Here is an 18,627-nt window from a genome sequence, read left to right on the forward strand (position 1 = left end):
CCAACGTGGGAGCGGCCCGCTTCGAGCTAGGAAACTAGCGCGACCTGTTTAACCTCAGTAAAGTTCTTCCATCCATCCATCCAACATTCCTAGCCAACCTGTCATAGATATCATGAGAAAAGAGCTAACCAACGGCACTTTGGCCGCTTCTATCTATCTATCTATCTATCTATCTATCTATCTATCTATCTATCTATCTATCTATCTATCTATCTATCTATCTATCTATCTATCTATCTATCTATCTATCTATCTATCTATCTATCTATCTATCTATCTATCTATCTATCTATCTATCTATCTATCTATCTATCTATCTATCTATCTATCTATCTATCTATCTATCTATCTATCTATCTATCTATCTATCTATCTATCTATCTATCTATCTATCTATCTATCTATCTAGCCACCTACGTCTGGGCGCTCTCGTGGTTGTCTCCTTAACTTGGTATATACCAGAATTCGCACTAAAAGACATGAGTGTGCGGCGAACGCGATGCACAGGTGCACAATAGCATAATTTGGCTGTCGCGTACGTCATGAAACCCCTCCCATCAGTCAGGTGTGACACATACCCGTATAACACGGCCCGTGGCATACGTGTATGTGGCACAGCTGGTTCACAGTTTGTGTCCACCCAGGGACAGCGAGAATAGATTGCAAATTTCAACGCGATAGCATTAGGAATCCCACGTCGCAGAAACTCTGGTGTCGGGACGTTGCCGGTGAGTGAAAAGTCCCGATGTACGCAAAGAATAAAAATCACAGTTTGAGCAGGAATCCAACCCAGGCACTTTGCGTGGCAATCGAGTGTTTTACATTGAAGCCACGCCTCTGCTTCCAACTCCTTGGGATAAAGACCCCATACAAGCGTCATTGCGGAGCAACGTCAATAGAGGCGGTAGTGTTCGCTATTTCATTTAGAACGATATAGTAAACATTGCAAAGGTGTCGAAAGGTGGGCTAGTTGGTAGTTCACACTTCTTCAGCTTACTTCAGCTTACGAAGGAAGAACCACAGAACACGAGCACTCGTGTTCTGTGGTTCTTCCTTCGTCTGTTGTGCATTCCTGCGCTCTCAGTAAGCCGAAGTAATAGTAAACAATGACTACGCAAGGTATAATCTAGCGTTGCTCGTATACGGTGACGACTGCTACTTATGATATGCACATCATCGCACCATAATTCGTTGCGATAATGCTTACATCTCTACACTAACGCGGGTGCCGACGTTACGTGGGACCATGATCTACCTTTATACGCCGCTGTAGTCGACGTGCCTGGCAAGCCCACGGTATGCACACTACTACTTAATTTACACAAAGACGTTGGTCCTCCCCGTATCATTTGACTGCAAGCAAGAAGTCCGGCGTAGACAAGCTACTCGCTGACTCTTCGCTTGTATGCGATTCCCACAATGCACGGGATCTGCCGGAATTTTTAAAATTTTCGTGATTATTTGGTACACTCACTGAACCCTTTTTTTTTTGCTGGAGTAGTTGCTTTGTTTCTTCAGGTATTCTACATTGTATGTTTCGTAATAACTATAGCTCATAATTATTTCACAGTTTTTTCATGTATGTGCATTGTAACACGTTATTTAATCATATTTTACTGTGTTATTTTTTTCAGCATTTTTCACATTTTAATTACCGTCACTAGTTTACTTGCTTACCTATTGCTAATCGCTTATTGCAGAAATCATAGCTTTCGTTTTAGTTGCCCTTTATTTAACTAATTATTCATAATGTTTATTCATCGAGGGTGTAACGTAATGAACACGTAGTACCCTCGATGAAAGCCTTGAGGCGTATTTTTGAAATAAAAATAAAGAAACTGTCATCATGTCATGAGCACTTATTGTTAGGTGCGAGTCTGATTTGAACGTAGTGAATGAACACATTTTTTTGTGATGCTCATGTCCTAAGCTAAAACAGATATAGAAGAAATAGAACTTACGATGCACTGTGCTGTATTCACTTTATGTTAGGTATCATGTGCGTTGTGGCATTGCACCCCGCAAATACAGCCACGGCCATCGGGTGATGTGCCCCTTAGGCTACTGTACCTTCCTGAAAATGTACCAAGCGAAATTTGGTGAATTGAATTCACGAGCTGAAACGTTTTCATCTGCCATCCAGTAAACCCAATGTAAACGCTTGTCGGAAATGAAAAAGAAATAAACCTCATGTTGTGATTTTCAGATTCTAAAATACAATGGCACACTGCGGCTCTATAGGACTTCACATGCTTGGTCGCCGCTAATGGCGTTGTGCTTGAAATCAAGATATATTAGTAAAAATGGGTCCAGCTTTTTTCGAACGGCTGAATATTACGCACCGACGAAAAAGTGAGGCGAATATTTTTATGTAATAGTTTTGTAAGTGCGTTGCATACAGTATTTAGTTCACCACGTGTTTGAGAATAATGCTACAAATAATTACTACCTAATGCTTCTGCTCTCTTTTGTCGCTGTAACCGCAGTGACGATTTATGTGCTAGAAATCAGTTGCGTCAATTTAATGACAGGAATTCCAGGCTCTGTACATTTCAGGCGCCGCATAGCCTCAGCTGGTTTAGCCCCATAAAAACCGAATTAACTAACTATACATTTCCATATGCAGAAGGCTACCTCGACATGCAATAACAAGGCTTTTTGTTTCATGAAAAGCAAGTACCCAGCTGTCGCTTGTGTGATTCATTGGTCTGCTTGTCTCGTTATGGTACGTTTTCTCACTACTGAGTCAAAAACGCTGACGTTCTCTAGACAGCCGAGGATTCGGTTCTTATAATGATGTCATGTCCGTATACTGGTAAAATTGAATAAATGAGCAAATATCCACATATTCACGTTCTTTATCTTAGGTATTTATTTTACCATTAGACCCGTAGGCGTTACGGAGCACAGTGTAAATGAAAAGCAAGAGTGAAAAGACTAATTAATGTACAGAATAATATTTACAGATCGCTAACAACATTAAGTGAAAGGACAGCAAATTGCGGAATAAAAATACGATAATAATGTATGTGTGGATATACCTGCAGAACGATTATGTAAACTTTATAAAAAGATGGGGTCAGAAAGTAAGTGTGAAGGTGTAACTTCAACACATTAAGACAACTCATTAAGACAACACATTAAGACAACAGTCGCGTAATACATCTCTGAAACGGTCGGACTGAACAATAAGAGGAATAGATCTGGGTCATCCAAGTCTTCATAAGGTTACGAAAAGATGGAGGGGGGGGGGCGCAAACGGGATGGCTTTGGGTGACAAAATCCCAATTTTGTTATGGCGATCAACCCAAGATACTACATCATTGCCCATTTAGAGAAGCTGCTGCCGTAGTACAGGATCACCAAATAGTTTATGAAAGCGACCGAGATGTATGAATTTGGGGTGTGATATCCACGATAAAAACTGCAGATTCCATTTGATTGTACTAATGCTTGACGCCATTTTGTGGTGCCAGGCTACTAAACAAGCGAAATTGTTTTTCACCATTTCGTCGTCCTGTCCAACTTTCCACTCCTTCGGTCTTCCTTTTCGGTGTGTTTCGTTTAAAATAACTTCTGAAGCAGTTTACTTATGGACCTTGTAAACAGTGCTGACCTTCCACCCTTATTACTAACATGCAGTTGTTCAAGACAAGAGTTTGTATAAATTGATTAACGACTATTATAAAGTTAACATAGCCGATATTTCTGTTTTTTTTCTGGCTATTCTGCAAGGCCGAGGCGCGAGCTTACCTTAACCCCCTTTTACCCAAAAATAATTGCTTTCGGCATATAGTTTTCGTCGCAACCATAGTCGACTGCAATAAACTAATACGATATTGTCACATGGTCGTGACGTTGACGAAGGAAGCAGTCCGCGTGTCCAAGACGAAACTATTTGGCCGAACTTATGGCCGGGAAACGGAAAGTCAAACTACAAGCAATACACACTGTGCACTGATAGCGGCGAACAGAGCGTCGGCCGTCGATAATCTGAGACGTGGTAAAGCGTGTCGGCTTCGATACGTGTGCTATCGAAGATTTAATCGTTATCGCTGGTGGCCGCGTAATCTTTCGAAGAAACTAGACTGTTCGCGTCCTGCACGCAGTCTTAACGGAATGACCTAAAACAATCGTGAAGCTTCTGAAACATCGCGGTGCGGTCTGTGCGGAGCATTGCAAACAGTCTTTGCGGGTGAAGCCCGAATACATCAAAATAACACGCGTGGCATTAGATTGAACACTTCCGTTGTGATTGTTTCCCTCAAAAAATTGGGGGACGCTTAAGCTTCGTCTTTAAGAGTTGAACGCGATAGCGATAACGTGCCCCTCGTGCGCACTTCGAACACTACGAGTGCTTAACAGAATGTGCGCACTAAGGTGTGTGCCTTATGTAATGGGTAGCATGCTTTAAACCAGGAGAAATTATGCGCGACAAACTTTTAGGGGCGAAGCTCCTTAAGGCGGCACCCGTTCGTCCCTCGTAGTCGTCGTGGTCGTAGTAGTGAGTAACAAGTCTTACGCTTTGACCTCCAAGGTGGTGCCGGTGGGAGATTTCTCCTGTGCGTTGTTGAACAATAAAAAATTCGCAGCGTGCGCGTTAACTAAAAGCCGAATTCTTCTGTCTCTCATTCCCCATTAGCAGCCATTGGCATGTTCCAGTAGGAAACGTTAGTAGAAGTAGAAGTGTAAGTGTTAGCTAAAAGCCGACTTCTTCTGTCTCTCATTGCCATTAGCAGCCATTGTTTACCTCCAAGGTAGTGCCTGGTGAGATTTCTCCTGTGCGTGATTAAACAATAAAAATTTTGTTCAAAACGCCGTTGATTGATGAAATAAACCAACGAAAGACGCCAGATGTTTTGTAAAAGCAGAACGAAAGAACGCCAGATGTTTTTCTTAAAGTGTAGTAGTAGTAGTTGCATGTAGCCACCTCGCCCGATCGTCAACGGGCGAGGTGGACCGGCAACGGCGCGAGGACCCTGCCGTACGAGAGTTAAATCACACTAAAAGACATACTTTGCGGGCGATACACTCTAGTGAGCTTTCAACTTTTCGTCTTAATGTACATGATAAAGAAATTATTTCTACGAAAAACGCAAGGCACACCTTGAGCAATATGTTTGGTTTTGGGACGCTAAATGGAACCATGAGGCGATGCGAAGCCGGAGCACTTGCACGATCGCGTTCCGTTGGCTTTCGTTGGGCATGCTACCGACCTCGCGTCGTGGAACGCGCGTCCTGTCTTCCCTCTAGCCTTGCCTTTAATTCGCACAGGGCGAGCGGGGAATGCGGTCGCTCTTGGCGCTCTTTCGCTCGGGAGCGGACTTCTTCCTTGCATTTCACCGATCACAAGTGATAATGAAGGGACCACGTAAACCAACAGTACAATAAAAGTTTGATGTTTAATATATACACGATGTTTCACACTCTTTATATTATGTACTGGGCGCATTTCACGGAAGAGTTTCACGGTTTACAGATGATTCCCTCCGTAGCTTCGCCCCACTCATCATCATTCACCCCGTGGATATGCTGTGATTTTTTTCGAAGTTGCAATGCACCCACTACGTGTTCCTAAGGGAATGCGCGCAGTAATGTGTGTGCCTTTTGTAATGGGTGGCTGTTTTTGAACCACCAAGTCGTTATGATAGTGACATGGTGTGACGCCCGATGGCAATGTACGCTTGTACCACGCAATATTACTGCGATATTACATCTCGTACTCTGACACCTGTATACAGGACGCGTATTTTTGGGAAGCATAAAAGTTACATTCAGTGCAGCTGCAATCAGAGGCGTGTCTGCGTGGTAGAACACCTGCTTGCCACGCAGACAGCCTGGGTTCGATTCTCACTCGGACCCAACATTTTTATTGTTTATTTTATTTGCAGCTTTTTCAATTTTTCGGTCCCGGACAAGGTGATGAGTTTTCACTCACAACCAACGGCGCCGACGCCGACGGCGGAATTTCTGCGATGCGAGCTCTTTAACACTATCGCGTTAAAATTAAAAGGTGCACTCTCCAGTTGCATTGATTTACTTCGACTGTACGTACTAGTACCTTGTTGTCACTGCTTTCCACCGAACAGCAGGAGGAAACACTTCGATCTGACCTGGCTAAACACAAATGTCTCAACTTTTAATGTAGTTATACTTCGCGCGTCCGTGATAGCTCGCAGATGTCGCATCTATTGTATAACCTATATCAAATGTGTGCATGTATTAAATGCGAAGCTTTTCTTAGCGAGCCAAGGACACTTTGAGAGTTTCTATCTATCTATCTATCTATCTATCTATCTATCTATCTATCTATCTATCTATCTATCTATCTATCTATCTATCTATCTATCTATCTATCTATCTATCTATCTATCTATCTATCTATCTATCTATCTATCTATCTATCTATCTATCTATCTATCTATCTATCTATCTATCTATCTATCTATCTATCTATCTATCTATCTATCTATCTATCTATCTATCTATCCACCTTCGTCCCGGGGTGCTCTCGCGGCCGTTTCCTTAACATGATATATGCAAAAATTGGCACAGCAGGACGCGAGTATATGACAAAAACGATTGAGATGAACTTCACGTCCCTGTCTCATGCGTCATGAAACTCTTTCATCCAGCCACTTGTGGCACATACCCGCATATGCCGGTATGCGTCACAGGTGATTCGAAGTCCATATGAACCCAGACTTTGCACGTGTTGACGTGATAGCATTAAGGGCCCTGTGTCACGGAAAACGCAGTGCCGGCGTCAGCAGCTTTACCAGTGGGTGAAAACTCCCAGTGGAATAAAAAATAAAAAAGAAAACTTGGAGGGCGCTAGAGCTTCGTCTTCAATAGTAGAACGCGACAGCGTAATCGGGCGCCATTCGTACAGCCTTCTCAATTGCTAGCCTGGCTTGGCATCTTTGGAAACACTTCAACCGGGCCGAAATGAAAGCAACGTGTGTGCGCGCAACATTTGCAGTTTCAAACTATTCCAAGGGGTTTTTCAATTGGGGCGGGTATATGTACGCAACCTGTGGCGGGTACGTTGTTGTGATGGTGTCTATCTGTTGTTTAGTATTTAGTCACTGATGCCAAATCACCATGGCAAGTTACACTATTGAACAGCACGTCCAAATTGTAACACTTTATTATCAAATGGCTATGGAAGCACCCATTACGCATCTGTAGGGCAAGACAAGCAGCTGCGCCGCCAACACACTTCAGCCGCACCGCAAGATAAGCAACGTCTATGCGGGGAACATTGCCCATTTCAAACTATTGCAACATTGGCCTACGCCATAATACTTCATTTTGCGAATTGGCGCGGTACCTACTACTCATTTGTAAATCAATGGGCGCAGTTGCCCCTTGCACACTTTATTGATGCTGTTGCTGATGGTGATGATTATTTATACCTGAGTGCTTTTCAATGTGTGGGCCTTTAAACCACTTACTTGTTGCGCAATTCATGTTTTCTCGCCTGGTGCCAATCTACGCTTATGGCACACAATATTACGTGCGTTCCAGTCGTATAGGGTTTTTTTCCCAAAACAGTTTCAAGTACAGGCATGGCTGTGTACACCTGCTGGCCAAGCAGTATTGCCGGGTCCGATTTTTATTATTTATTTAGTAACGCTTGGTTGTGGTGTGGCGTTGTTAGTCAAAAAGCCACTAAAGTATGAGCCTCTACAGTCTATAATTCAATATGAAAATGTGCGGTGCAAGTTGTTTTAGCCGGCATGATAATGTTAATAGGAGTTGTATACCGTCCTCCAAGTAGCCCTGTCCAATTTCCCGAGGATATTGACGCTTATTTGGCAGCCATTACCAACGACCGAACTAAAATTATACTTACTGAAGATTTCAATATGCCCAGTGTAGATTGGAACGCGCATATTCCGAGTTCCGTGGACAAGCAACACGCAGACGTAATGCTCGAAATAATGGCAAAACCCGGGCTCATACAAGTGGTTAACGAACCAACACGCGTAAAAGGTTCATAAACACTATCCTTGATTTGTTATTCCTGAGCGAGGAAACATTTCATTGTAACAATAATATTGATGAAGGAATATCCGATCACAAAATAGTAGTAGCTGGCCTTAAGATTAATAAATGCTTGGAAAAAGCGAGAACTGTCCAGGTTTACAATTGCAACCGAGCTGACGACGCGTAAATTCTTGACCGCTTGAAATTACATTTGATATTGTAACGCACAGTTAAAAGGCACACTTTAATGAACTATAGTGAGTTGGGCGAACTTGTGCCCGAGAAGGAAGCAGGAGATAACTAAAACGAAAGTCCCCGAGCAGCTCTGGAGAAGAGTCCTTTTCCAGCTCTAAAAGCTCCACCTCTTCTTCTTTTTCCTCTGGTTGTGTCCCGCGTGGTTCGCGCGCAGCTGTTCTGGCCTTGGTCAAGCAGGCACGCGCTCTCGGTCACACATTTACCTTCTTTCGTACGTATGCCACAAACAATTGGGAGGGCGTACAAATCGGCCTGGGCGCGTAGTTTGAAACCACCTTGTGTCGTTACCTCCCTTTCGAGAGTGCGTCGTCCCGATGCTGATTAGAAACTGGTTTCCAGGCGATCGTTTACAACACCTCTTGGTGAATGCAGTTGCCGTCAAGCAGTGTGGTGTCCTCGATGGTTCATTCCCTGTCGTAGTAAGGTTTCATTCTGACGACATGCACAATTTCTGTGCGATGCCGCCGTCGTGATGAGATTTCCTGTCCCTCTGGAACAACTTCATAATTCACCGAGCCAAGGCGGCGGAGCACTCTGTATGGACCAAAATAGCGGCGTAGCAGCTTTTCGGATAGGCCACGTACCCGAACGGGAATCCACACCCATACTCTGTCTCCTGGTGCATACTGGACGTCTCTTCGTCGCAGATTGTATCGATGCGTGTCGGCTTTCTGTTGTTGGTGAATACGGTGCCGCGCCAGCTGTCTTGCTTCTTCTGCTCTTTGTATATAGTCGCTGACGTCATACTCATTTTCTGTCACCTCATCAACAGGTAGCATAGCATCTAAAGGTGTGGCGACTGTCCGGCCGAATACAAGCTAAAACGGCGCCATTCGGGTAGTCTCTTGCTTTGCGGTATTATACGCCAACGTTGCATAGGGTAATATTTTATCCCATGTACGATGCTCTACGTCCACGTACATCGAGAACATATCAGCCAACGTTCTGTTCAGTCGTTCTGTGAGTCCATTTGCTTGTGGATGATATGCCGTCGTTTTCCTATGACTGGTATGCGTCAATTTCATAATAGACTTTATCAGGTCAGCCGTAAACGAGGTTCCTCGGTCCGTGATTAGCACTGTAGGAGCGCCATGCCGCAGTACGATGTTGGTAACGAAGAATTCGGCCACTTCAACGGCCGTTCCTCTAACAAGAGACGCTGTCTAGGCGTATCGAGTCATATAGTCGGTCGCAACTATGATCCACCGTTTCCCCGACGACGACGTAGGAAATGGTCCAAGTAAGTCCATTCCCACTTGTGCGAATGGGACCTCTGGTGTTTCTATAGGCTGAAGGAGACCTGATGGTTTCAACGGTGGGGTTTTGCGTCTTTGGCAGTCACAGCAAGTTCTGACGTAGTGTTGCACAGAGCTTAGCAACTTCGGCCAGTAATATTTAGTGCGGGTACGTGCTAATGTTCTGCTCACTCCTAAGTGTCCCGCTGACGGATCGTCGTGGCAAGCCTCCAAGATCTCAGGTCGTAAAAGTGCAGGGACGATGAGCGGGAATGCCGTTGTATTGTTTTCAAAATTCCTTTTATATAGGACGTTATTGCGAAGGACGAACGCTGACAAGCCGCGGGCAAAGGCTCGTGGAACATCGACAGACTGTCCCTGTAGGTACTTGATTAATTGTAGTAGTTCCGGGTCAGATTGCTGATGATGTGCCATCTGCGCTGTTGTCACAGCCCCCAAGAATGGTAAATCCTGTCCGTCGTCGGCGGAAGTAGAGGCAGCGGGTTCAATCGGAGCACGTGACAAGCAATCAGCATCACTGTGCTTGCGACAGGACTTATATACGACTGTGATATCGTATTCTTGTATTCGTAGGCCCCATCTTGCAAGCCGTCCACACGGATCCTTGAGATTGGCCAGCCAGCATAGTGAGTGATGGTCACTTATAGCTCGAAAATGCCTGCCGTATAAATATGGTCGAAACTTGGTAATAGCCCATATCACAGCGAGGCATTCTTTTTCCGTCGCTGAGTAGTTCACCTCAGCTTTCGAAAGAGTTCGACTGGCGTACGCAATGACTCGTTCTTGTCCATTTTGCCATTGAATAAGTACGGCCCCAAGACCTGCATTACTTGCATCTGTGTGGATGTCTGTTTCCGCTTCTTCGTCAAAATGCGCAAGAACGGGATGGCTTTGAAGGCAATTCCGTAGTTCATTGAAGGCATGCTCCTGTTCACTGCCAAACGAAGGGCACATCTTCTTTTGTCAGCCGAGTCAGCGGTTCAGGGATTCGCGAAAAATTTTTGACGAATCGTCTGTAATAGGCACAGAGACCTAAAAATCGCCTCACGGCCTTTTTATCCGTTGGCTTTGGAAATTTTGCGACGGCCTCAGTCTTCCCAGGATCTGGGCGGACGCCTTCCGCACTGATGACATGGCCGAGGAAAAGGAGTTCACGGAAGCCGAAATGGCATTTCTGAGGTTTTATTGTCAAATGTACTGACTTGATAGCGGTGAGCACAGCCCGCAGCCTTTCCACGTGTTGCTCGAAGGTAGCAGAGAAGATTACGACGTCGTCCAAATAAACCAGACAACAGTGGCGCACCCAGGAATTCTCTCAGGGGGGGGGTTGAAATTCTGAGAAGCCTACAGGAATGTGGAATGGGGGGGTGGATGCAGGCACATTGCATAATATGCCATTTCGTTGCTTAGGCTGGAGGATTGCAACGACAAATAAAATATGAGATACCAAATAGTAATAACAATACTACTACTACTACTACTACTACTACTACTACTACTACTACTACTAATAATAATAATAATAATAGGAATAATAATAATAATAATAATAATAATAATAATAATAATAATAATAATAATAATAATATCAAATGTGATGATGATGATGATCTTTCAGCGTTTTACAGAAATATCTTGAAAAACTTGAGAGGGCCAAGAAACCGTTCAGTGAAGCAGCACACGGAGAAAATAAATGGCAAATTGAATAAACCAACGCGTAATATGGTTCCAACAAAGATGTCTGGCAAATACTTATTTTTGCTAGTTTTTCAGCTCCAGGTAGTGATAAGGGTGCTGACGTGCCGGCCGGCTGGCGGTCGCGCAATGCTGTTAAAAAAAATTATTACTATGTTAGCGCAAACAAATGGGACGCAAGAAAGGCACACGAGGACACCCGGCGCCGTGTGCCTTTCATGCGTCCCATTTATTGTGTCTTGTGACCAATTACCACAGTAATCAGGAAATGTCATACAAACAAGCCCCATTGGCAACTTTAGCAGTTAAAGAACTCTGCAACTAAGAATTTTGTGCACAATGTGCACAACATCCTATATTATACTTCCTTCAAGCCTCGCCAAACTACAAATCTGAAAGTGCATCGTAAATATTTACAATAAGCTTTGTGACATTGATTATAAACAGTATATACGTACAGCTCAATGCAGCACACGTACAGTACAATTCTCAGCTCACGGATAAACTGCACTGTAGCCACGCTTACCGATTTGCCATGTCATTCGGGTGCACAGGTTCGGCGACTGAAGTATCCTCAGTGATAAGTGACTGATCGATTGACGCATCTGAAGGCGATAAGTGCTGAGTCATCGCTTCCTTTTTGGCCGCAATCGGGCATTCCGGTGCTGTCGCTGCATCTCTTGAATCTCAACACGGAACCTTTTTCGGGAAGTAGGTGAGGATCGTGTTCGACTGGCGCTTCAGCGAAATTCCTGTGATGTGGTAGCTCGTTCGACGCAGATTCGCGCAGCAGACACAGAAGCAAGTTCTAGCGAGTGAACTGAACGTGTGCATGGGGGCACATCAGACTTCGTAGCTTCCGTCCGATGTACAACATACAGAAAAGAAGTGGTAAAAAGAGAGAGGGTGAGAGTTGTCTGAAAAAAAGAGAAAGAAAACGTGGCACCCCAATATAACTCTCCCACTTTCCAAAGCCCTTTTTTCTTGTCACGCGTCCTTGAAAACATTTATTCATTCTGCCACGTCGTCTTCTCCTCCCATCTTCGCAACGTATGGATTTTCGCATAGCATTCGTGCTTGCTTGGGGTCCCTGCGTGCGCGCGGTACTGCGGCATGGCTGTCGACGCACACACTACTTGCTCTAAGGCTTGCTCATAAATGCAAGAACCACAGTGTATGTACTTAAGCGAATATCGTCATGTGCTCGAGCTGTACGGCCTCCGGTGTTTGCTGTCGCTTTGACGAACGAGCCGCGTCGCCGCGTGCGAGGTCGCCTTTCTTCTCGCCGCTCCAATGCACCTCGTCCGTCCGCTGTCAACAAAGTTAAAAAAAAATGCGCGACCACCCCGCTGGCGACACCATTTGCCTGTAGAAAACGCAAGCCCCGCCGACGCCCTCTTATCTTTGGAACTTTGAGTGAACATTTGTCCCTACTTTTCGGAATCCATACGGTTCCTTCTTGAGCGGTCAAGGGGGAATGAACAGCGCTTTTCTTGTTCGGTGGGTATGAAAGGGTGAGGCAGGCGGCGGCAGTGCACTTCGGCCAAAGAACAGAGGAGTGCGAGGGATTGACCGGTGAGAATGAGTTGGAGTAAAAGGGGGTGCGGAGCTTCTTTGGGGAGTTCCGCTGTTGCAGCTCGCGTCGCAGCCAGTACAAGCAGTTTCGTTGAAGATGGCTTGGGTACGCTCTTCCGGTGACTGATCTTTGGGAGAAGGCAGAGAACGCGCTATTGTGTTCGTAATGCTGCAAACATTTTCACGAACCGCCCGTCCCCTTCGTCGGCTACGGGCCACACGCTCGAAGTGGTGGGTTGTCAACAAGACCGGTTTTTTTTTCCTTCTTTTTTCGGCAGCCTAGTACGCCGGCGGTTTTTCGAACATGTATTTTCGCTTTGAAGTCGCGCGCGCGCCACCGTTTGCTGTTTCGAACTGGCTTCGAAGTTCGGACGGCACGTGTGTATGGCACAAAGGCGGCAAAGCGCAAGCCGACGGGCCATTCGCGTTCCGCGGAAACGGGCGATGGTTTTGCTGGGACCACGGATAGCGGAGAGTGATGTATTTCTGTCGTGATGTTGATTGGGGGACACCTGTTACTGGATTTCTCAGCTTGCGTCGTTGTGTTTTTGGAAGCGAAATGCTTCCTGAATAAAAGATTTTCGGTAGCCGTTCTTGGCGAGTTTCCTGAATATATCGCGTTTTTCTTGTTTTTCTTTCTAAAGTTGTGTGCTGCAGTGCGTTCCGGCTCATCGCATTAATATCTTTACTACTGATGTATTGCGGATTTTCGGGTGGTCTAAAGTGAACTGAAAATATCGACTTGTGTAGGTGTGTTTGCACAGTTTCATTTGCAAGTTACAAGGGCATCTAAAAACGACAGGGAGTCTTCTTTTCAAGGGTGAACTGAATACTGGTTCGATAAATTTAGATGAGAGAATAATTGTGAGTTATGATCTCTTGACGCTCGAATGACAGTCGTTGAGACGTATCTGTGAAAGATTTTTGACTGCGGCGGCAATGAAATAAGAGCTTGTTCCTCGATGTGTTTCATTGTTATATTTGCCATGGCGACAGACATGGGCACAGGGTTCCTAATAGTGAAACGTTTATGAGAAAGTTTGCATGTTTAGCAAAATTAATGCATTGTGATAAGGCAAGAAAAAGCAGATTCGCACCATATGTCTCTGGAAGGGCCCAAGTTCATCAAATGCTTTTCTCCTTTTTTTTTCGTTTAGGACGATCGATAGTTACCTTAGTTCGGTCCTGCCAATTAGAATTACGTTAGACCTCGTTTGCACGTAAAAAGTGGCGCTGATTGGTAAGACCGTGAATATAAAGGGCATTTTAGCGGTGACACGTGGCTATATACTTTAGAGCTTGCCGTAGAATGATTGCCTTCATTTTGATTTTGTGTTTTGTCACGGCCGCTTGATGAAAAAGCTTCATCCAGAGGGCGTGGTTTTGTAGAGCCCATCTATATGATGAAAAAAACTTGTTTGTTTGTCGGCAAGGAGAGCGTACATTATTGACTATTTAGAGGAAGACAAAGGTGCTCCATGACGGACACAATTCGTGTTCACTATAATATCAAGGATTTAAGAAAAAGTATCGAGAACGCCACCGGCATCGCAACAGGAAATGTTAATCACGCTTAAGCGAGTTTCGTTTCCATAGCGAGTAAGGCATTGAATGTACATGAAAGCGCTTGTTATTTCTATAAAATGAGTTTTATGACGTAGAATTTGAAAGAAGTTGCACATTCAAGGCAAAACCAACATATATTTATTGCGCAATTTCGTCGTCGCGCCATTAGTGTCATCAAATCAAGCCATGTGACACCGACAATTTATTGGTATTTAGGCACTTGATATCTTAATCTCTAATTACATTAGAAGCGTCCCAGTGAACCAGGTATAATTTGCATGTGTAGGTAAGTGCATTAGGTTTGCCCGTGTGAACCGGATAATAACGTTACAAACGGTAAACAACACTGCGAACTCTTGTTCTGGACAAACATGTATGTAGCACTGCGTACACAGCTGGATGAGCTGCTATACGTAATACTTTTTCATGTCGCATGCACTGTGCACCGAAGTCTGTGGCCAAGTCACGCGGCGCATTATCATTGTATACATAGCCCCTTTTAGACTTCCCCCGAGAATCAAACAAATAAAAAAAAACAATAGCTTGTTTCGAAGATTCCGAAATATCTCCTTGCTCTATTGCAATAATCAGTGGGGGCAAGAAAAGAAGAGGGGTCAAACTGACGACCCGTGAAAGCATCTTTTCTTTCGTCCAAAGCCGCTTCACTGGAAGTGAACGCAGAGCCACAGAGCACGCGGTTTGCGCTCTTTCAGTTTAGGAGTAGATGGGTGAATACAACGTATTTCTGGAGTAAATGAGGGAAAATCGACCTCAGACCACCTCTTGAAATGAAATGACAACGTCTAAAACGCCCGTGATTGTGTACGCTGGATTCTCGGTGACAATGACCGTGAAGCAGTTACGGGGGGGGGGGGTCAGGTCGGCCTCAGGGGGGGGTTACAACCCCCAAAACCCCCCCCGTCGGTGCGCCACTGCCAGACAAGATTGCCATTTCAGACCTGAGAGCACTGTGTCCATCATTCGCTGGAAGGTAGCGGGTGCTGAACAAAGGCCAAAGGGAAGAACCTTAAACTCGTGTAAACCGTCCGGTGTCACAAACGCCGTCTTTTCGCGATCTCTTTCGTCAACTTCGATCTGCCAATATCCGCTTTTAAGGTCCAGTGAGGAAAAATACTTCGCATCTCGTAGCCTATCCAGAGTGTCATCAATCCTTGGAAGAGGATAAACATCCCGTTTAGTGACGGCATTAAGTTTCCGGTAATCAATGCAGAAACGCAAGGTCTGATCCTTTTTCTTTACAAGCACAACAGGTGAGGCCCAGGGACTTGCTGATGGCTGAATGACGTCATCCTTGAGCATTTCTTGAACCTGACTTCCTATAGCCTCTCTTTCTTTAGGTGACACACGGTAGGGATGCTGGTATATAGGCCTCACCGACTCATCGACAATGATGCGATGTTTGGCGATAGGTGTACGGCGGACTTTGGATGACATCGAGAAGCATGCGGAGAATTCTCTTACAAGTCTCTCTATTTCTTCCTTTTGATGGGGCAGTAGTCCTGGTTCGATGTCGATAGCTGCCAGGACAGAGTCCACGTCTTGTAAATCAGATGTCGTGGTTTCAGAAGTGTTCAGCTCCGTAACCTGGACGAAATCATTCAGACTGGCGATGACGGTTCCCTTTGCGATGTGTTGTATCTCGTTCCCAAAGTTTGTAAGCAAAACGTTGGTACATCCGCTACGCAGCTGAACGAGGCCTCGTGGCATGCAGATACCTTTCTGAAGCATCAGGTCGGTGTTGCTGTCAGCAAATCCTTCGAAGTCACTGAACGCTCTGTTGGTTACTGCGACAGACATGCTTGATCTCGGCGGTATCATGACATCGTCATCCGCAATACAGAGGTCATAAACGTCTTCTTCAGTGTCGAAAGTTGCGATAGCGTGCCTCGTTGAGAATGACACGCAAGATTCTCGCAAGTTGATTACAGCGCCGTTAGCTTGCAAGAAGTCCATGCCGATAATCAAGTCTCTTGAGCATTCGGGCAGCACAATAAGGCTGGCGACGTATGTGAAGCCCCGTATACCAATTCTTGCGGTGCATCTTCCCGTTGGGTCGATGAGGTGCCCTCCTGCTGTGCGAACTTGTGGTCCCTTCCAAGGCGTCAGCACTTTCTTCAGTATTTTCGAAAGCTCATTACTCATTACTGAATAATCTGCGCCTGTATCTACCAGTGCAATGACTTCGTAACCATCAATAAACACGCGTAAATCTGAAGCAACATCGCTACCACGGCACTGGTTTCCGAGTCTGTCGTCGTCGTTCAGCGTCGGCGATGGAGGTTCTTCTGCGTCAGCGTCGACAGCGGCCTTGCCTCCACAGGTCGCTGACTCTAGTTTTCCCGGCGCGGGCTTGGTGAACGGCGTCTTGGAGAGCTTGCTGAAAGGCGGGGGCTTGGCGACCGATACCTCCCCATCGTCGTTGCTCGAGGTTGATGTTGCTGAAAGCCACGTGAGCTTTGACGACTCGAGAGGTATTCCTCGATTTCGATGGGGCGCTCACCATTTAGTGGTCGCGGTGCGTTCACAGGGAAACCACGAAGTCCTGCCTGGCGATATTGGCACATGCGATAGATGTGTCCAGCCTCCCCACAGTGGTAACAAAGGAGCACCCTATCGGGAGTGCGCCAGATATCGCTCTTTCTGAGTCTCCTCTCGGGTGGTGGCTGCAGTGTACTTGGATACATCGGGTGATGTATCGGAGTAGTGGCTGCGACGTCTGCACGTCCGGAAGTTCCTCGCAGTAGGGCATCGGCATAGGACACACTGGACTGCGGACGCTGTAGTGGCACTTCTGTATGAGCGTTTGTCTGAGGCTCCTGGACCGCCTGTCGGACCTCCTCGCGTACCACGTCGGCCAGTGACGAAAGCATTGGAGCGCTCTGGCCAAGTGTGTTTCTGTAGCTCTTCTCGTACTACAGACCGTACCAGCTCACGCAACATCTCCATACTGTTTCCGAATGCTGCTGGCAATGCGTCCAAAGAGACGTTCATCTCTCGGTTATACATTCTTGCTCGCTGTTGTAGCGTTCTTTCCATTGCAGCCGCCTCGGAACAAAACTCAGCGACGGTGCGCGGCGGGCTGCGAACAAGTCCGGCAAACAGTTCCTGTTTTACCCCTCGCATTAAATGACGCAGCTTCTTGTCCTCGCTCATGTTTGGGTCCGCTCGGCGGAATAGACGAGACATGTCCTCCACATACATGGCCACGATCTCGTTGTTGCGCTGGCTTCTTGCTTGGAGAGCAGCTTCGGCTCTTTCTCTGCGATCTGTACTCGGGTAAGTGGTAAGCAGCTCCCGTCGGAAGTCATCCCATGACGGCATGGCAGATTCGTGGTTTTCAAACCACGTTCGTGCGTTATCCTCCAACGCGAAGTAAACGCGTCCCAGTCTGCGATCTGCTTCCCATCCGTTAGCCTTCGCAACGCGCTCGAATTGTTCTAGCCAGTCCTCCGCGTCTTCGTAGGTGTCGCCGTGAAAAGGCTGCGGCGTCAATGGGGGATTCACTACGATGTTAGCTGGTGTGAGCTGAGCTGTCATGTCGGTAGCGCCGCCGTTCACAGCCGCTAAGGGTCTAAGAGAATCCGACAAACGTGGAAACTCAGGAGCCTCACCACGTAGGCGTCGACTGCAGCGCTGATGAACAGGCGTCAGCTCGCTGGATTCAAGTCGCTGTGGTTCTGGACTGCGTTCGGTCACTCGAGAAGGGCTTGGCATCCTACCCAGCACCTCCACCAGATTTGTAACGCACAGTTAAAAGGCACACTTTAATGAACTATAGTGAGTTGGGCGAACTTGTGCCCGAGAAGGAAGCAGGAGATAACTAAAACGAAAGTCCCCGAGCAGCTCTGGAGAAGAGTCCTTTTCCAGCTCTAAAAGCTCCACCTCTTCTTCTTTTTCCTCTGGTTGTGTCCCGCGTGGTTCGCGCGCAGCTGTTCTGGCCTTGGTCAAGCAGGCACGCGCTCTCGGTCACACATTTACCTTCTTTCGTACGTATGCCACAAACAATTGGGAGGGCGTACAAATCGGCCTGGGCGCGTAGTTTGAAACCACCTTGTGTCAATATGATGCCCCCGAAGGATGACGCCGATAAGCTTTGGAAATACTTCCGAGAGACGGTTCATGATTGTTTATCTCACTTCGTGCCGAAAATCGATACGCGCCGTGGAAAACGCAGCCCTTGGATAACACGTGACCTCATCCGCTTATAACGAGGACTACGTCGTGCATGACAACAAATTCTAAATTCTAAATTGAAATTCTAAATTGA

Source organism: Rhipicephalus sanguineus, chromosome 11 (assembly GCF_013339695.2).
Source record: "Rhipicephalus sanguineus isolate Rsan-2018 chromosome 11, BIME_Rsan_1.4, whole genome shotgun sequence".
NCBI classification, from domain to species: Eukaryota; Metazoa; Arthropoda; class Arachnida; order Ixodida; family Ixodidae; genus Rhipicephalus; species Rhipicephalus sanguineus.